The following is a 22,255-nucleotide window of genomic DNA, read 5'->3' on the forward strand; positions in this document are numbered from 1 at the left end:
AGATGCTTCAATCCTTCTTAGAAGGGGGAAAAAAAACTACTCATGGGAGGAAATACGGAGACAAATTATGGAGCAGAGACTGAAGGAAAGACCATGCAGAGACTGCCCCACCTGGGGATCTGTCCTATGTACAGTCAACAAAACCAGACACCATTGTGGATGTGAAGAAGTACTTGCTGACAGGAGCTGAATATTACTGTCTCCTGAGAGCCTCTGACAGAGCCTGACAAATACAGAGGCAGATATTCTCAGGCAACCATTGGACTGAGCATGGGGTCCCCAATGGAGGAGTTAGAGAAAGGACTGAAGGAGCTGAAGGGGTCTGCAACATCATAGGAAGAACAACATTATCAACCAACCAGAGCCCGTGAGTTCCCAGGGACTAAAGCACCAACCAAAGAGTACACATGGAAGGAACCATGGCTCCAGCTGCATATGTAGCAGAGGATGGCATTGTTGGACATCAGTGAGAGGATAGGACCTTGGTCCTTTGAAGTCTCTATGCCCTAGTATAGGGGGATTCCAGGCAGGGGAAGCAGGAGTGAGTGGGTAGATAGGGAAACAACCTCATAGAAGCAGGGGGAGGGAGCATAGGAGAGGGTATTTTTGCAAGGAAAACTAGTAAAGGGGTTATCACTTGAAATGTAAATAAAGGAAATATCTAATAAAATGTATGGTACTTACAAAAAGAACAATGTCTTGTCATATGGTAGTGTTGAAGCACCTTGAACATATCACAACACTGTTAAATCATTTGTTCAGTTTTTTTTTATTGTTTTAATGCAAAAAAACTACATGAGTACCAGGGTTCTAGGTTTTTCCTTAACTATTATATTATGAATATGAAGACAGTTGTGTAACACATATATTTTTCTTAATACAAATTATCCAGGATTCAATTTTCATATCAATTTTGTTTGCTGTGTAGGAACACTTATTATGGATTTATTTGTTTTAATTTTATTTGAATAAATCATTGTCTTGCTTGCATCTATGTCTATGTGAGAGTTTTGGATTCCTACAACTACAGCTACAGACAGTTGTTAGCTGCCATGTGGATACCAGGATTTAAAAACAAGCCCCCTGGCAAAGGAGCTGGTGGACTTTGACATTGAGCCAATTCTTAATAAAGGTATAACTACATTCATAAACATAAAAGAAATAAATAATTTCACACAAGGAAAACCAAAACAAGGGAATCACTTACACTCAGATACACATACACACACACACACACACACACACACTCTACCACCACCACCACTACCACCACTACCATCACCAATAACAAAATAGATAAAAATTATTACTCATTAATATATAACAATGTCAGTGGACTCAATTCACTAATAAAAAGACACAGGCTAACAAAGTGGATGCAAAATCAGAATCTAGCCTTCTGATACATCCGAGAAACATATCCCACCATCAAAGACACCCAGTATCTCAGAATAAAGGACTTGAAAAAGATTTTCTAAGCAAATGAACCCAAGAATCAAGATGATGTAGACATTCTAATATCTAACAAAATATACTTCTAACAAAACTTATTTAAAAGATGGGGAAGGATACTTCATACTTATCAAAGAAAAAATATATCTTCCAAGATAACACCCAAATTCTAAATATCTATGCCCAAATGCAAGGGCACCCTCATTTATAAAAGGAACATTACTAAACATCATAAGTCACACATTGATCTCCATACAGTAAAGCTGGGAAACTTCAATACTTCAGTCTCACCAATGGAAGGTCATCAAGACAAAATAAAAGAAGTAATGGTGATAACACATATTATGACTTATATGTAGATATTTGCACAACTTTTCACACAAACAAAAGGCTATACCTTCTTCTCAGCACTTCATGGAATAATATCCCAAACTGACCATATACTTAGTCTTACATGGCATCAGTGAGAGAGGAGGTCCTTGGTCCTGTGAAGGCTTGATGCCCCAGCATAGGGGAATGCTAGGGAGGTGGGGCAGGAGTGGATGGGTTGGGGAGAACCCTCATAGAAGCAGGGGAGAGGACGGGTGGGAGAGGGAATGTGAGGGGGAAAACTGAGAAGGGGGATAATATTTAAAATTTAAATAAAATAACCAATATAAAGTTTTTAAAAAGTACATCTGGAGACTGCTGTAGCAAGATCATTCTACTTTATTGTTCCAGAGATAGGGTAATATGGGCTTTTTAGGGGTACAGGTGTAAAGGGCATATTGGTCATAGCATCCAGAAGGCAGGAAGGGCTGACTGTGAGCAGCCTGGCTCAGACCTTGCTGCCACTGAGAATGAGACCACCTGGGGTGGAGCCTTTCCACCTATATGGTTCTATTGTTCTGTCACTGATGCTGTTCTTCTCCAAGACACTGCTACCTGCTGAAAGGCTGAGAGATTCCTGAGAGATTCCTGAGACAGCAGGCAGCCCAGTGATTGACACCTTCTTGCCAAACTAGTGCTGTCAGACAAATTGCTTACAGGCTGGGGACAGGCATCAAGAGTAGATCTGTGGGATATGGTGTTTCTCCCTTTCTAAGCACAGGATTTCAGTAAACATTGGGTTTTGATCTGCATTTGTCTTGGCCTCCTCTCTTTCTTGTCCTTTATTCTCTTTTAACCCCAGTCTGCTTTTCAGCAGGACCCAGTTCTGAATGGTTGTTATACATCACTTAATTATGTGGGTGGAAAGCCAAATTAGGATTTGTGTGCTGAGTTATACAGCCTTGCAAAGAGCTCTGTACAAGGTCACTCTTCAGACATGGCCAGCTACCTATGTTCAGAGACAAAAGACTGGCAGAGGCAGGAAAATCCCACAGAGAGAGAGAGAGTCCTCCATTTTGTACTGATCTCAGAAAGCCTTCTGATCATGTAACCCTAATAGTTCTCTAACGGCACTGATAGTTCACCGATCTAAAATTAGTCAATGTAGCCCACTATATAAACAAACTGAAAAAAATAACCACATGGTCACCTCAAATGTTGAAAAATACGTTGACAAAATCCAGTAACCATTCTTAATAAAAATCTTAAGAGAGATCAAGGATACAAGACATATAACTCAACACAATAAAGGAATTTTACAGCAAGCCTATAACCAACATCAAATTTAACTTAAGAAAACACAAAGGAATTCCAAAAAATCAGGAACAAAAAAAGGTTGTCCCCTCTCACAAATTGAAAAGGAAGAAGTTTAAGTATCTTTATCAGTGGATGATATGATAATATTATAAGAATTCTACCAGAGAACTCCTACAGCTGTTAAATATCTTCACCAAAGTTGCTGGATAAAATATTCACTAAAAACAAAATTAGTAGTCCTATATCAAAAATATAAATGGCTTAAGAAAGAAGTCAGGAAAAGCACCCTTCACAATAGGAAAAAAATAATATGAAATATCATGAGGTAACATGAATCAGGCAAGTGAAAAACCTGTATGACAAGGTCTTCAAGTCTTTGAAGAAATAATTAAAATTCATATTAGAAGACATAAGAAGGTGTTCATGGATCAGTAGGATTGAAATCTTAAAAACGGCCATCCTCTTATCAAGAATCAATGGGAGGGGAAGCCCTTATAGAGGCAAAGGAGGGAGGGGAAGAAGGATTTGTGGAAGGGAAGCTGGGAAGGGGTATCATTTTAAATATAAATTAATAAAATTAATTAAAATGACCATCTTCCAAAAGAATTCAATGTTCTCCTTATCACTATTCCAAAATAATTTTTTTTTTTTTTTTTTGGTTTGGTTTTTTTTTCGAGACAGGGTTTCTCTGTGTAGCCCTGGCTGTCCTGGAACTCACTCTGTAGACCAGGCTGGCCTCGAACTCAAAAATCTGCCTGCCTCTGCCTCCCGAGTGCTGGGATTAAAGGCGTGCGCCACCACGCCTGGCTCCAAAACAATTCTTTACAGTCCTTGAAGGAAAAGTACTGAACTTCTTATGGGAAAACAAAACAAACAGACAAACAAACGAAACCCAGAATAGCTAAAATAGTCCTATGTAATAAAAGGACTTCCAGAAATATTACCTTTTCTTTAGCTCTACTACAGAGGTCTGATATTGGCATAAAAACAGACAGTCTGATCAATGGAATCAAATCAAAAACTCAGATGCAAAAACATACAACTATTGACCTCTGATTATTGATAAAGAACCAAGATTTGTACAATAGAAAAAAAAAGAGTGATTCCAACAAATAGTGCTAAACTAATTAGATTCTACAGGAAGAATGCAAATAGATCCATATCCATCACCCTGCATAAAACTCAATTTCAGGTGGATCAAAGACATCAACAAAAAACTATATATGCTGAATCTCATGAAAGACAAAGTGGGAAATAACTGTGAGCCCATCAGCGCAGGAGATAACTTCCTGAACAGAACACAAATCATGCAGGCACTAAAATAGACAATAAATGAGACCTCATGAAAGGGAACATCTTCTATAAGGCAAAGGACACCATCTGTTGGATATAACGTTGGTCACAGAATGGGAGAAGGTTTTCACCAATTCCACATTGGACAAAGGGCTAATTTCCAATGTGTGTAATATAGCTGGGTCCTATACAGGCACTTTTTTTCAATTGTGGTTGCTACCTTTTAGATAAGTCTAGCTTTTGTCAAGTTGACATAAGACCAGCTAGCACACTGATGTTCAACAAGTAATCTAGTAGGAACGTATTCTCAGATTTCTTGGATCTAGGATTTACCTAGCTCAAGAAAAAGAATCTTAGTGCATTCACACAGTTGCAATGGTAAGATTAACCAAGCCATTGGAAGTTTTATAATAATGATTTGTTGTGTGAAAACTTGCAATTGGAGATAATTTTCATTAATATTAATCGTAACACACAAGAACATATTTTTACAATAAAAAGCTTAGAAAATGTTGTAAGTTTAAGTGAAAGGACTGCATGAAATATTTTTAAATACTTGTTTTGAAAATAGTACCTTGCTAAAATTAGGGTAAAATATATTTTATTTTGTTTTTATTGAAAAATTAATTTTATACAATATATTCTTATTAGGGAGTCTCCTATCCAAACTCCTGCCAGATCCTTCTCTCCTTCCTATTCACCAAAATCCACACACTTTCTCAGTAGAAAATAAACAAGCATTAAAATGAATAATAATAGTAATAGTAGTAGTAGTAACATGAAATTAAAACAAGCAAACCTTAACAGAACAAAACAACCATGCAGACTAGAAGAATTTTAATCCCGCATCATGCTCTGGCAAAGACCTTCTAGGTCAGTATGATCCAGAAGGCATGCAAACACTTATCTATAACTGTGTGTTCTATAAAATGTATTTTAAAGCCTTACTTCTCTACAGAAGATATATGTCTTAACATATTAAAATTTAAAAATAATTGAGTTGTCTTGGATAAAGAAGTACTGAGAAAAAAAACAGAACCCCATGGAAGGATATTCATAGCACTTTCACAAATATTGAGCTGATAACTGAAACAGAATTAAATCCTTTTATGAGGTTTTCTTAAGTAATACTTTGACTATCACAATTCTAAACAAGCAGAAAATACCTTAAAAATTAGCTCTGAGACTTTTAGTATCATTTATTAGATCCATGTAGTAAGAGAATCTAACTAGTTTTTTTAAAAAAAAAAAACATAAAATAGTAAAATATTATTTGTATTTAGCTTAGGAACAGGACAAGACACTAAGACCCGGCTTTGTATTCTATTATAACTTTATTTTTATTTATTCACATAATTAGCACTTAAAATTAAATTCACATGATCATGACGTCCTATGAGCTTGTGGTCTTTGCTGATTACAGGAACAACACAGACTTCATAAAATGAAAAATAAAACAGTAATAATTCATGGAGATGCCTGGTGTTTCTGTGTTGACACAATACTGTTTCATTAGACAAGACTATTATCTGCTCTGCCCTTTCCCTGACCCTCAACTTTATCTCAATTTGTTTTAGATTTTGACACAGAAATGCAAATACTACAGTGTTGAAACACAAGGCTGTGGATAGGGAGGGCATTGCTGTTTGCTTTCAATCTCCTGTCTAGGCAGCTTTGCATGCCATCCTGAGGGGCGATTTGCCACTGTGCTGAGCTTCCAAGGCACTTGAGATTGTCTTTGTGAGTCACTCAGTCATTTGCTATTTGTTTTATGTTACTTTACTCATTCTAATTCACATGATTGTTTTCGCATGAAATCACCTGGGTCTTTATAGTAGCTCAGGAAGGTTAGAGAGAGTAAGTACAATTAACTACAGTGTAAGACGGAGAACATAGGTCATCGCTCAAAGTCAATGATCGCTTAAAGCACCAAGAGAAGTCTAAAGTAAAGAGTCCTTTTTCATAGTGTCACATGGGTAAGGTTTCTACTGCTACTGTGATGAAACATGCTGACCCAAAGCAGTATATGGAGAATGCGGGGTTTTATTAGGCATAACTTTCGTAGCATGGTCCATCATCACAGGAAGTCAGGTCTTGAACTCAAACAGGGCCAGAACGTGGAGGCAGAAGCTGGTGCAGCGGATAAGGAGGAGTCCTGCTTACTGGCTTGCTTTCCATGGCTGTCTCATTCTGAATTCTTATAAAATTCAGGGCCACCTAGCCAAAGAAGGCACCAACCGCAATGTGTTGGTTCCTCCCCCATCCAAAACTAATTAAAAAGTACCCTACAGGCTGGCCTACAGCCTGATCTTATGGAGGCATTTTAAAAATTTATTTATTTTTATTCTTTAATCCCTTTTTACAGTCCAGACTTCATTACCCTCCCCATCTGCCCCAGGATGGTTCCCCATATTTTCTCCCCCCATCTCCAAGAAAATGTCCTGTCTTACTCAACTTGACACACAAACACATCACTATTAAGCCTCAGCCTTTAATTTCTTATTCATCCTCCAGATCTAAATAACTTTAAAAGTCCCATAGTCTTGCATATTAAGAGTTTAATCCCTCTAAAATATCCAATATCTTTTAAAATTCAAGATCTCTTAACTGAGGGCTCTATTAAAATACCTTCTTAGCCGGGTGTGGTGGTGCAGGCCTTTAATCCCAGCACTCAGGAGGCAGAGGCAGGCGGATTTCTGAGTTCGAGGCCAGTCTGGTCTACAGAGTGAGTTCCAGGTCAGCCTGGTCTACAAAGTGAGTTCCAGGACAGACAGAGCTACACAGAGAAACCCTGTCTCGAAAAACCAAAAAAANCCTGGTCTACAAAGTGAGTTCCAGGACAGACAGAGCTACACAGAGAAACCCTGTCTCGAAAAACCAAAAAAAAAAAAAAAAAAAAAAAAAAAAAAAACCTTCTTATTTCAAGAGGGAAAAATATCAGGGCACAGTCACAATCAGAAGGAAAATCTAACTCCAACTGCCCAATGTCTGTGATCCACTCACAATCTGGATTACTCCAAGGGCTTGGGTCACTTCTCCAGCTGTGTACTTTGTAGCACACACCTTGCCTTCTAGGTTCCACTGCTGCTGCTGTTCTTGGTGGTCATCTCATAATACTGGCATCTCCAAAACACTGCTGTCTTGTGCTGTAACTAGGCTTTACCAATAGCCTCTCATAGGCTCTTTTCATGGTGTCAAGCCTCAGCTCCTTTGCATGACCCCTTCAAGTCCTGGGTCATCAATTGCAACTGAGGTTGAACCTTCACCAATGGCCTTCCATGGCCTCTCACAGTGCAGAGCCTCACCTGCTCGGCATGAGCCCTCATGCCTTTAAAACCAGCACTACCTGGGTGACTCTTACACATTACCAAGTCCAACCACAGCACAAGGTACAACTTTGGCTATCTCTGGAACACAGCATCTTTGCTCCCCGAAAACACTTCCCAGAAGATTTCACCTCAATGATGCTAGCCTCTTCTTAATCACTGCAAATTTCTTAGCTCTAGCTAACCAGCATCAATAGTCCCAGTAATGCAAATTTTTCACTTTATTAGTTCTGGTATCTTTTTAATCACAGTTGATTCTTCAGTCCCAGCTAACCAGTACCACAGAATCTTCACAATCAAAATAACAATGGCCCAAAAGTCCTTCCACAGTCCTCCGCAAAACATGGTTGGGTTGTCACAGGAATACCTTACTATATTGGTACCAATTTGTCTTAGTCAGGGTTTCTATTCCTGCACAAACATTATGACCAAGAAGCAAGTTGGGGAGGAAAGGGTTCATTCAGTTTCCTCATTGCTGTTGATCACCAAAGGAACTCAGGACTGGAACTCAAGCAGGTGAGGAAGCAGGAACTGATGCAGAGGTCATGGAGGGATGTTACTTACTGGCTTGCTTCCCCTGGTTTGCTCATCTTGCTTTCCTATATAATCCTAGACAATCAGCTCAGGGATGGTACCACCTAAAAGGGGCCTTCCCCTCTTGATCACTAATTGAGAAAATGCCTTATAGCTGGATATCATGGAGGCATTTCCTCACCTTAAGCTCTTTTCTTGGTGATAACTCCAGCCTGGGTCAAGTTGATACACAAAACTAGCCAGTACATGTCTCCACCCCCAGCCCCACCCCAGCAGGCATCCCAGTTCCCTGGGGCCTCAAGTTTCTCAAGGGTTATGTGTTTATTCTCTCATTGTGGGCAGGCCAAGCAGTCCTCTTCTGTGTATGGGTCATGCCTCATATCTATAGGTTGCCAGTTTGTTCAATTGATTATGTCCCTTGTCTTACAGATACTTTCCAGTTTCATGAGGTCCCATTTATTGATCTAAGAGCCTGAGCCACTGGAGTTCTACTTAGGAAATCCCCCCCTCCCCGTGCCAATGAGTTCAAAGCTCTTTCCCACTTTTTCTTCTATTATATTCAGTGTATCTGATTTTATATTGAGGGCCTTGGATTTGAGCTTCATGCAAGGTGACAAATAGGGATCTATTTTCATTTTTCTACATAGCGACTTTCAGTTAGATCAACACCATTTATTAAAAATATTTTCTTTTTCCCATTGTATGTTTTTGGCTTCTTTGTTAAAGATCAAGTGTGCATAAGTGTGTGGGTTCATTTCTGGGTCTTCAATTCTGTTCCATTCATCTGCCTGCCTGTCTCTGTGCCAATACCATGCTGTATTTATCACTATTGCTTTGTAGTATAGTTTGAGGTTAGGGACTGTGATTCCCCCCAGAAGTTCATTTATTGTTAAGAATTGTTTTCACTATTCAAAGCTTTGAATCTTTGTTTACATTTATTTGTTTTTTAGACTCTGGATTTTTTCCCACCTGCCAACCCTTTAATTGTTCCATATTCCATACCTCCTTCTCATCCCCCTGTCTCCATATGGATGTCCCCAACCCCCATCCTACCTGACCTTTAAACTCCCTGGGGCCTCTAGTCTCTTGAGGGTTAGGTCTCTGAATGAACACAGACCAGGCAGTTCTCTGCTGTATGTGTGTTGGGGGCCTCATATCAGCTGGTGTATACTACCTGTTTGGTGGTCCTGTGTTTGAGAGCTCTCAGATTAGTTGAGACTGCTGGTCCTCCTACAGGATTCACCTTCCCCTCAGTTTTATTCAGCCTTCCCTAATACAACAGCAGGGGTCAGCTGCTTCTGTCCATTGGTTATGTGCAAATATCTGCATCTGACTCTTTGATCTGCTTATTGGGTCTTCTGGAGTGTGGTCATGCTAGATTCCTTTTTGTGAGTGCTCTATAGCTGCAGTAATAGTGTCAGGCTTTGGGACTTCCCCTTGAGATGGATCTCACTTTGGGTCTTCTTTTCCCCAGGCTCCTCTCCATTTCCATCCCCGTAGTTCTTTCAGATAGGGACAATTAAGGATCAGAGTTATGACGTGGGATGGCCCCCCTCTTCCTCATTGGATGCCCCATCTTCCTGCTGGAGGTGGACTATATAAGTTCCCTATCCCTACTGTTGGGCAGTTCATCTATGGTCCCTCCCTTTCAGTCTTGAGAGTCTCTCACCTCCCAGGTTTCTTGTGCTTTCTGGAGGATCTCCCTAAAGCTCTTATCTCCAGATGTTGGCTGTTTCCATTCTTTCTACTGGCCTTCAGGGCTTCAGTCGTTTTTTTCTCACCCAATACCAGATCAGTTTCCCCTCTCCAAAGAATTGAGCCTAGGGAGGAAGTTCTGAATTAATAACATTTAAGCAGGAAAGATGCTTGAATTGAGAAAGTGCTTGACACCCAGACATGATCACCTGAATTCAATCCCCCAAACTTATGTAAGAAGTGAGGCAAGGTGTCATGGCATTATACTGACCACAGTACAGAGGTCAAAACAGGCACATCCCTAGGGCTTACAACCCAGAAAACACAGACTGATCTGACTTGTAAAGAATTGAATGGCCCCAACTCAAAAACAAAACATAAAAGCAAAAACAAACAAGCAAACAAACACATGGATAGAACCTTTGATACAACCTTGTCAAGGCTCTCATTTCTGACCTTCATACTCATGTACACATACTACCATTATTCACATACATTTATCATGTATAAAATATATATCAACTTAAAGTAACATGGACAAATAACATAAAAACATAAAATAATGATTGTTAATGAAAAATACACCTGTAGAAAATGAGCTAATCATGTTTTTGTTTCCTTTTAAATTTCTCTCATTAGCATACAGCATTCATTTTTATTGCCTTATTCCCCATCTTGTTGCCTCTGAGTGTGTGGACCATGAAAATAGTATGTTTTGTTGTACAAGAAAAGTTCTTACTACGTGGTGTATGGAATTCCAAAATGTCACATAAATGCAAAGTAGCAGAAGTAAATGAGTGATAAAGGTTTTCTTCATACCATCCATTTGTCAGCCTTATATCAAATATGAAGTACAATAAAATTAAGCATGTTTCTACTTTCAAATAAATTAAAGGAGGTGGTTTTACATTTGTGATTAAGATCACTCACAAAGCCCTCTCTTACCCTCCAGTTCCAATCATATGATCTTCTTTCCAGTTCTCTACGAGATCACAGGATAGATGTCTTCTTCCTTGTCCTCATTGCTAGGGCTCTATAGAGACCCGGATGACACACCCAGCTTTCCCCACTCCTGTGGACCCTCTGAACTTCCCCATTTTAATTTATTCTCACTCCTTTGTGTCTATTCTCAATACCCAGAAACATGACCTGCTTGAGATCCCCACTGCCCACACATGGCAGAATCTCAGAAGATTTCCCACCAGGCAGCCCACAGCCACCCCAGTGTTCTAAGAACCAGAGAAGGTGACATAAAGCAAGAATAGGAACACCAACTTGAAAAACACAATCCCAGATACCTGGGTCAACAGTCATAACCATCCCAGATCTGGATGCCTGGATGCTAGTGTACGCACACAATTGATAACATCCAAGAAAATATGTTTCTACTATAGCCCATCAACCATACTAGGGCACCAAGATCTGATTATATTTAAGTCTTACTCCTAGAGATGTAACCCATCAACAGTGCTTGAATGGCCAGAAGTCTGAACCCAGAGAGTCAGTGAACTTAACGGAACATCAAATACTACTGTTATGCTAAAGGAACTGCCTGGGTCCAGCATGGTTGCAGAAGGAACTGTGTGACCTTAGCATTGGCATATGTGCATTGGCATAAGCAAGAACTCACTAAATTGCAAAATAGATAGATAGATAGATAGATAGATAGATAGATAGATAGATAGATAGATAGATAGATAGATATCAAATATTACATTTATAGCTAACTTTCTCGCATAAGAATAGACTTGGCAACCACAAGTAATATGCCCGTGAATTGCCTAGGACTCACTATATTAAAAAATGTACTTGCTGTCTGGTTCATTTTGCCTCTATTGTGATCTGTAGTTCAGTTTCTAAGAGTTAAGAGGATAAGGTGATGAAATGCTGATTTATGGAATAATCAAAAGGGAACCTGGGGTAAATGATTAAACTCATATGTAATTTCTAAGGAAGTAGTTTTTATAAATAAAAAACTTGGCTTTGGTCTGCAAGAGAAAGCTGTCTTGTGCAGAGAACTATCTTGAGCAGATTACACATGTGTCAGCTTACATCCATCATTTACTCCAAGTAATATGAATGCCTCTCCCATTCATCCCTTTCTCAAAACTCTCTCTTAAGCTGAGGCTGGACTTTGGCAAGAAACATAGCTATCAAATTGACTGCCCACATCTGCTATACTCATAGATCAGGACTTTGTTCAATCATCACCAGAGAAGCTTCCTTTTATAGCCAATAGGAATACATACAGAAATCCACAGATGGACATTGTGAGAAGCCTTTGAGCCTTCAATCCAAAGTAGGCTATTTCAATCACATCTCTTTTCTCCAAACTCACAGAATGCTGCTGACGTGGAGGCAGAAAGACTGGAAGAGCCTTCAGGAATGGAAAACACCAGAAAACAGCAGGACCTTCTAGCAATAGTACGAACAACACTGATATGAAATCATATAGACTGTGGGAACATCACTCTTCTGTTCCAGATGAGGTCTCAGGGCTGAGAGGAAAAGCAGATACAAGTCCACTTCCATAACCCAGAAGCTTTCTCTAATTGATAATCACAAAGAAGTGAAGAGTTAGTTCTCTCCAACATAGTCTCCCTGAGGATATAAACCATTCCTGAGGACAAGCTCCATCCCCAGCAGTAGATGGACATGATGAAAATTTCTAACTGGCATCCTTAGAAGTTCTTTGACTCTTAATGTCTTGTCTGGGTTGTTTGTTTGTTTGTTTACCTTATAAGTCCTTTGCATATATAGTATGCCTTCCAGTTTTATGCTTTTATGGGATTACTGTGCATATGAATGTGTTTTTATGAATCTATATAGGTTGACCTTGTTGTTTTATTTTTGTTGTTGTTGTTGTTGTAATCTTTTTCTTCTGCTTGTTTTATTTTGTTTTTATATTGGTTTCTTTGGTTTGGCGTTAATTTTATTTTATTATTTAGATGCTTCTGTTTTCTAAGCAGAAACAGAAGGTTGTGAATTCAGGTGGAAAAGGAGATGGTAAGCAGAGGTAACCATATCATACTATGTTGTATTAAAAATGAAAGGAGAACAAAAATAAAGCAAAAAAAGAAATACAGACAATAAAAATAAGTCATGCATATAAATGTGTGTATGTGTAAGTGTATTATTTATAAATGTACACAAAGAAGACTGAATAAAATTGTTGAAGAAATGTATCAATAAATAAAGCATTGATATATGTCCACTAAACAGATTTTAGCCAAACATTACAAAATCAAATCTATATTTGTATATGAAATAGTCGTATATGCTGTTTTTAAAGGTTAAAATTCAAAAAAATTGAATTTTCATTCTCATAGCTTGGGAAAACGAGATGAGACTATACAGCATCACTTCCCAATTCATTAAGAGAACTTCCATCAAACTAAGAATAGAATGACATGCTCTTAATTTCACTCAATGCATCTATTAAAACCTAACATTATACATCATCTTTAAGTGGGAGACTCTAGACAGTTCCATTAAAAAGTCATAATCACTGGTTTCAATTGAGGCTTAGTAGAGAACATACTCTGTAATGTGTAGCTTAAAAAGAACTGTGCTCTGAATTAGATATTACTAGTTTTTCATTTACCCTTACTTTCATTTATTGTGACATCACTAAGCTATACATGTGTACATTTTATACAAACTGAAAACTAAATGGGTATGAATAAAGTCTTGTCATGATACTCAAGATAACACTCTCAATATTTACTAAAACAGGGACTGTTTTCATTTCTTTGACAATATGCATTGTGGTAGATTAGAATTCTATTCAAATACACTTTTTATTGAATTCACCTATAGCACTGGAATCTAGTCCTACTTACTCAACTTGACAAACAAATTGTAAAGTTTAGCATCATAACTCCAAATCTAAACAGGAAATTATCATGTGTGATTTATTATTACTTAAAACACCCACTGAGAAGATTCATACGTTCATGAACATCATATAAGTTTCTGTTATAAGTTAGAATTCAGGCCAGCTAGCTAATATCCAGAAAAAGGTTAGTATCAGTGTAACACAGTCTAATGAAGAATAATTAAATAAAATGAAATAAACTAATAGGGTAGGTATGAATATAAGGCTATAGAAACATTCTAGAGATTAGAGATTGCTATTTCTGTGTTTTGTAGAATTTTACACACCACTAGGTAGTCATTTTAAGAACCTGGCTGCGACCTTTTTCTCTTACACAACTCATACCAAGATTTTAGTCTTCCTAAGTTTACTTAGTACATTCCTTTAAATTTATATATATATAAAAAATGCAGACTGGGCATGGTGGGGCACGCCTTTAATCTCAGCACTTGGGAGGCAGGGGCAGGCAGATTTCTCAGTTCGAGGCCAGCCTGGTCTACAAAGTGAGTTCCAGGACAGCCAGGGCTATACAGAGAAACACTGTCTCAAAAAACCAAAAAAAAAAAAAAAAAAGCAGAAGGCCCAATCTGTTTGTTTGTTTGTTTGTTTCCTTTACCTTTCCCTGTCTCATTAAAGGACAAAAACAATGAGCCATCTTTCATGATTTACTCATTCACAAGTGATTAGAGAAGAATTTTCTATTCTTCATTCTTTCTACTGAGGGGCTGAGCATTGGATTAGTTGTTATAGTTGTTGCCATGTAGACATGAGGACTGAGTCTGTTCCCTAGCACCCATATGAAAAGCCTGGTCAGGGACATGTTCTTCTAAATCCAGCACTGAGGTGGCAGAAGTAGAGTTGTTCTGTATCTAAGTGAAATACTCTATCTAAAAAAAAAATAATAATAATAAAAGGAAATATCTGAGGGCTGTCACCTCTGATTTACACACACGTGCGCTCCCAATATGTAGATCTGCATATTGATCCTAACATATCCATCAAGGGAGGAGGAAGAAAGAAAGGAAGGAAGGAAGGAAGGAAGGAAGGAAGGAAGGAAGGAAGGAAGGAAGGAAGGAAGGAAGGAAGAGAAGGAAAAATCTGTTGTAATTGCTTCCCTACATCATATGCCTCTTTTTCAAGTCATTACCATATTCAGTCTCTGCCATTCCATACCTAACAACCTTATTCACTTATTTTCATTTTGAAGACACAGCTATGGCAGAAAGTTAAGATAAGTGGTAAACAAAGGCAACCTAAAACATTTCCAGGCTGAAAAGATTCAACTCTTTTCAGCCACACTTTATAACAATAACATTTGTCAGAGAAAAAAAGAGCAATGTATGAATAAATAGAAAACTAGGAAATAAATATGGGGCAATTTCCTGTATTTGAATTTTTTCTGAAGTCTTTTATGCTTTTGTTTTCTTTTCATCATTAAGGCATCAGTCATCCTACTTCTCTCTTGAGGATTCTTCACATTGTGCTATTTTAGACCCTCATTAGCCAAATTTATTTTTTTCTATAACATTTTCGGTATCTAAAGGGACATTATTTTTGTAGTTGTTTCATCTTATTTGTTATCCATCATACTTAAGCTTTTAATGAACAGATTGTTTCAGCTCACTTGTTACGTTTCTATTCTTTTCGTTTTACTTAGAACTTAAAAATTACATTTTACTAAGATGGAAAGGAAAAAAATGTGTGAAATCATGCCAGCTCCTTTCTCCTCTACACATGAGTTCTTAGAAAATAGTAGCTGCCTCAGAAAAGGTGCTAAGTTAAGGAGAGAAATTTAGGTTCCATGTCCCCACTGCTAGGCATTTTAACTGTGGTCAATTGCATTGACTACTGGAAGCCTCCTAGATCCCAGGTCTCTGGGACTTTCTACAGATTTTCCGCAGACCCAAACCCTAGCTACTGCAGATTTCAATTCATTCTCCTGGCACTCTGATCCTCTTTCTTATCTCTCCACACACCTGACCCTGCCTTCCAATTTTCCTTTCCCTGCCTTCTCCTACCCAGGATCCTCTATCCCTCTGATTCACATCACTAATTTGTTCCTCATTTTAAGAGAAATTCAAGCATCCTCACTTGGGCCCTCTTGTTTAACTTTGTTGGGTCTGTAGTATCGTGGGTATTCTGTACTGTTTGGTTAATGTCTATTTAGCAGTGAGAACTAAAAAAGCTTGCCGTTTTTGGACTAGATGACCTCACTCAGGATGATATTTTCTAGTTCCATCTATTTGTCTGCAAAATTCATGATATCCATGTGTTTAATAGCAGAATAGTATTCCATTGCATAAATGAACCATATTTTTCTGTATTCATTCTTTGGCTGTGGGAGACCTGGGTTGTTTCCAGTTTCTGGCTATTACAAATAAAGCTTATGAACATAATGGAGCAAGTGACCTTTTGAGAAGATAGAACACACACACACACACACACACACACACACACACACACACACACACACACTGTGAAGGGCTCTAACAAGCTTAAAAATGAAAAAAAAAATGATATAGTCAGGTCTGCCCCTGCCTCCCTTCCTTCTTCCTTACTAAAACTTTAGATTTGTCTATTTATGAACTTCCACATTCCTATGGATAGCCAAGTTCTGTTCCTTTATTTGGCCACTTTCTTATACCTGATTCATCCCTGAGGCTGATCCCCAAAGTCTAACTATCAAATTGTTCAGCAATCAAAAAAATCTCCATTTCACTACAGTAATATATCCAGTCAGAACTTACTCAGTTGTGCTAGCTCATTCTACTCCCTGTTTTTCCATTAAAAATTGCACTTGCAAAGCTATTTGCTGATTTTTTTTTTTGTCAGATTCAGCTTCAACAACCTTTTCTTTTTGCCTTGCTTTATAAAAGATCTTTTTGTATTGGTAATTGGTTTCTGGGTGCTGAATCTGGGGTCTGAGAGGGCACCCCATAGTCCCTTCACATGTCATAAAAATAAAATCAGTCTTTCCCTTATCAACAGATACATTAAAATTTAAAAAGATTTTACTCACAAGAAAACAGTATAAAGCTAGCCTTTCACAGAAGCTCATGAAGAGAATGTATGTGTGGCAACATTTCTTCCCTTGATATATCATGATATATTAGTGAATTCATATAAGTATGGGGCTCTATTTCTAAGTAGCATAGAAGGGCTAGCTAATTCCAGCTCCAAGAACTGTATGACTGAGCCCAAAAGTGTAATGTTTTAGACCTTAAATATTTTTATACAAAATGCAAGACTATAACAAAAGCACATAGGTAGACACAGTAGCAACCTAAGATCCTATGGAATGGTAGAGGAGAAAATAGGTCTAAGTGTTCCCATGGCTTTCCATTTACTTTCTCATTTCCACCTATTTAAAATTCAATATGTTTGACCAAAGGGAAATATTTCAAAATATATTATTAATTTGACCCTTTGTAATCAAAAAGTTTTTGTCTTTTTAAGCTAATTACATTGTAATTCATGTTGTATTTATATAATTTATATAAACACTCTCATGACCTTAGTTTGCAACTGTTAATAAACGTAAGTGGGCCAATTCAGAAAAGTGATATGTGGAATAAACTGGAGTCAAAATAATGGAAATGTTGTTAAAGGCACTACAGGCACAAAGGATAAATAAGTCATGGAGAAGTTAATATTGGTAGTAAGTTCTAAAACTAATTGGTCTATAGCATGTTTTTATCACAAGTTTATTATCCTATCATATAAATATGTATCTTAGGAAAGATAAGTTTGGAATTTGTAGTCAAAGTTACCTCAGGATGTCTGAGTGTTTGATTTGAGTATTTGGGCTTATCTCTCTGTTGTGTCAGAGAAACGAGCCAATAATTACATACAAATTATTTCATGAGATACATATAACTGAACTTAACTTTAAGAGATCTATTCAATTTAACTGTAGGCACTATTTCAATGGTACTTCTGGAAGTGTTTGTAAAGATTTTATATGACACCTCATTTACTCATTTAAATTTTAAGATACAATTGTATTGTGAAGCAAGGAGCCCTGACCTTGAAATGTAGCAATGTTTGTCATTGGAAAGGCAGTATTAATCATAATCGAGTACATGTTAATGCTTTTCAGATCTTGCTGTCAATTAGACCCTATGCAAACCCCCCTTGAAACATTCTATGAATTAGAGTAACAATGCCCTTTTAAAAGTGGGAACGCTGGATAACATTTCTGTGAACCAGCAATATCAGAGAAATTTTCCCCTTTGATTGTGCTGAGTATCAGAATTTAAATTCTATACTTCTGAAACTTTTACATTTAAAATTGATATTACATTTCATGAAATTGATACATTCGGCCTCAACCCTTGTTTTCAGGGTGCTAAATTTTGGCATTAGCTTTTTGATAATTTATTAAATAGATGAATTTTCATAGAGTTTTTGTCAGTAAAAACATTTACAGAGCCTGTCTTATTTATAGTCACGCCTAGTATGTGAGAAAACACTAGGGATATGATTGATATTTATATATGGCAGTTGATTTATTGGACTGTGTGATTTATAAGAAAAATTAAAGCTTAGAAAAAAAAGAGCCTGATTATTTTGTTTTTGTTACCTCTGCAAAAATATCTTCCCTTGTCCTGTGTGTCTTTCAATGCTGTTAAGGCTGAAAAACAAACAAATAACCAACCAAACAAAAAAACCATAAAATTCCTTAATTAGGTTTATGTACTTTGAGTATTTCTTGTGGACACTCCGTCAGGTCACAGGTTGCAAATGCTCATTTTTCTCTATTGAATATATGTTCCTTTTTCAAAAGCCTTCACCTCCTGTTATTTCTAAGGTCTATTAACACTTTTCCTTTAGGTCTATCATGAAAGCTGATTTTGGTTCCTTTTGAGCCTCTGAGAGCTTTTACCCGCTTCAATAATTACCGTTAGCTCTGCCAGTATCTCCTTAATTATTGAATCCTAGATTAAGATGAAAATGGAGAGGAGTGTTCATTTCATATTATTTTAAAGGAACTAGTATGATTTTTTTTCACTTACTTTGGAGACAAAATGAGAAAATATTTGCTAGTGGATTAGATTTAAAATGTTAAAGTGAAAAGTAGTTTAGTTTTAAACATATTTTCTAGGGGGATGGGAATGGGGGTTTGTGGAGGGGAAACCAGGAATGGGGATAACATTTGAAACATAAATAAATAAAGTATCCAATAAAAAATATTTTCTCCTGAAAAATAGTGGACTAGAGATGCTATGTAGCAATATGATGATCAAATGTAGTTGATGAACTTATGTAGAAAATATTCAAGGTTCTGTCTTGAAAACTTTGTTTTAAGAATCCTATAAAAATATATACTATTCATGTAATTGTGCCTTTTTTCTCTCTTTTTTTATTGGATATTTTATTTATTTACAGTTCAAATGTTATCCCCTTTCCTGGTTTCCCCTCTGCAAACCCCTATCCTATTCATCCTCCCCCTTTCTCTATGAGGGTGCTTCCCCACCTACCAAAAAACTCCTACCTCACCTCCCTGGCATTCCCCTACACTGAGGCATCTAACTTTCACAGGACCAAGGGCCTTTTCTCTCATTGATGGCCAGATAAGGCCATCATCTGCTACATATGCAGGTAGAGCCATGGGTCCCTCCATCTATGCTTTTTGGTTGTTGGTTTATTCCCTGGGAGCTCTATGGGTCTGGTTGGTTGATATTGCTGTTCTTATGGGGTTGCAAACTCCTTCAGCTCCTTCAGTCCTTTTCCTAACTCCTGCATAGGGATCCCCGAGCTCAATTCAGTTATTGACTGTAAGCATCCATATATATATTTGTCAGGCTCTGGCAGAGCCTCTCAGGAGAGGCTCCATCATCAGGCTCCTGTTAGCAAGCACTTCATGGCATCTGAAATACTGTCTGAATTTAGTGCCTGTATATGGGGTTGATCTCCAGGTGTTGCAGTCTATGAATGACCTTTCCCTGACCTTTTAAATACTGAACTTAAAATAGGAACCATACTCTTGAAAAAGATGTGATTTGTAGAATTAGAGCTATAGAAGACTATAGAGAGAAGAAAAGGTGGCTAAGGACAGGATTCTTATGAAATCATTTATGAAAATGTAGATTAGGCTTTAAGTAAGAACACAATGATAACTAGCTGAAACTTATTAGCATAAAATTAATATGTTTAATTAAAATTATTTAAAAATGAATGAAGGACCTCAAGGACATATCTAACTATTTTTACAATTAAAGAAGAAAAAAAACCTGTCAATCAATAGAGGAAATATCTGCTAAACTATTCTTTGCTCTGGTAAATATAATCTCTTAAGAAGACTCATTCTCTTCCCTTTGTCTCTCTCTCTCTCTCTCTCTCTCTCTCTCTCTCTCTCTCTCTCTCTCTCTCTCTCCATCTCTCAGTGGCCATTAATTGCCTATAGATATTTATCTAAAAGTAAGTTTGATTGAGCTGTCCATGTTTACATGTCAGTTGGTATTATAGTTTTCATGTCTTATTTAGGCAATCATATTTGTGAGAATTCATGGGCGTAGTTTCCTTGTCTCTCATGGAAGATACTATATAGCATCGCCTATTATGATTCTCTGGTGCTTATAATCTTTCTACCATCTCCTCTGCAATGTTACTTGAGCCTTAGCGATAGAGGTTGTGTTGTGGATGTATCAGTTGGTATTGGGTACCTTAGAGTCAGCTGTTCTCTTTCTTTGACAGTTTCTTGATTTTTACAAAGTTATCTTTCTGGTGAAAAAGAATCATCTCTGATGAGGAGGGAGAGCCACATTTACTTGTGGGTCCAAATAAGTATTTAGAATGTAGTTAGAAATTACACTGGTTCAGGAAAGTGATAGCAATGAAATTTCATATTGGGCCCATATGCCAAGCAAGAATTCCTTCTTTTTGGGTGAACCTTAAATCAAGGTAGGCATCTGGTATTTGCCTTCAAGGTAAAAGAGACACTCTTGTATCATCCACAATATTTTAAATTAGAATTAAGTTTCATTCCTCTAATCTCAAATACCCAACTTGCTTACCTAAAAGGCATGATTTCTTTGTTTAGTACCTTATTACATATTTTTTCATAGCCATAGGGAATCACCTAGTTACAATGAATTTTTGTAAAGTATGATGGAAAAGCAAGAGATCAACAGATCTAAAATTTTAGTTATTTTATTCGTGAAGTCATGTTTGAATTGTCACATGCTGTGAATATTAAATTCAGATTATACTGAGTTTTTGAAACTGCTCGAAAGAATATATCTTTTTTTCTAGATATTCTAATATATAAGCAGAAGTCCAGTAAGGTAAATAAAATATATACCTAGACAAAATATTATTGGACAAAAAAAGAATATGTACAAATACCACTGAGGGTGTTCTTATTGACAGTCTACTGTTGAGTATCTCTCATAAGTGTGGTTTGTATACTCAGGGAGAGTCCATTTGAGAAAAATAAATTTTCCTTTCCAAGGTGTTGTCAGTTAGAAATGTCTTTCTGGTAGGGGATGGGAGATTGTGTCCATTTCTCACTCTTATTGCTGTAACCCCATATTGTTGCCCCTGTGAAGATCTCTGTGAGTTCATATGTGTGCCAGTCCTGTTGGGTTGGATGTTGTTGCTTTGTTGGTTTCTTCTATCCCCACTGGCTCCTAAAATGTGTCTGCTCCTCTTCCATAGCATTCCCTGAACCCCGAAGGCAGGAATTTGATGTTATCATCTTATTTTGGGCTGGGTGTTTCAAGGTTTCTCACTTTCTGCAAATTATGTAGTTATGGGTCTTTATTTGTTGTAGTCTACTGCAGGTTTAAGCTTTTCTGATGACGGCTGAACCAGACTTCAACCTATGGCTGTAGCGGAATATTATTAGAAAGAATTTTCCTGTGCCAAAGTTTCAAGGTCATGTGCTACTTACTTTTATCAGAGACAATATATCTTGTTGTATGTTGAGGTCTTTGATCCATTTGTAGATTTGTTTTTGGGCAGAATGATGAATGAATATTGATTTATATTTCTCTGCTTGCACCTATCAAGTTTGACCAGCACAATTTATTGAAGATGTGCTTCCCCTGTGTGTATTTTTGGCTTTTATTTTTTTATCAAAATAATGGCGTCCACATGTATGTGGTCTTACTCCTGGATCTTCAACTTAACTTTAGTGTCTGTTTTTATGCCAATACCATGATGATTTTATTTCTGTACCAGAACAGTGCAATTTAATATTGAAGGTGGTGACACAGCAGTTCTTTTATATTCAGGATTATTTTATTTATTCTGTTTTCTGTTTGTTTGTGGGGGGTGTTCTCTCTCTGTGTTTCTCTGTCTCTCTGTCTCTGTCTCTGTCTCTGTCTCTGTCTCTGTCTCTCTCTCTCTCTCTCTCTCTGTGTGTGTGTGTGTGTGTGTGTGTGTCTACTGGTCTATGTGTCTTTGTGTTTACGTTACTTAAATTTTCTTAGGATTGTGCTGACTACAG

The sequence above is a fragment of the Mus pahari genome, chromosome 4 (assembly GCF_900095145.1).
Source record: "Mus pahari chromosome 4, PAHARI_EIJ_v1.1, whole genome shotgun sequence".
NCBI lineage: Eukaryota > Metazoa > Chordata > Mammalia > Rodentia > Muridae > Mus > Mus pahari.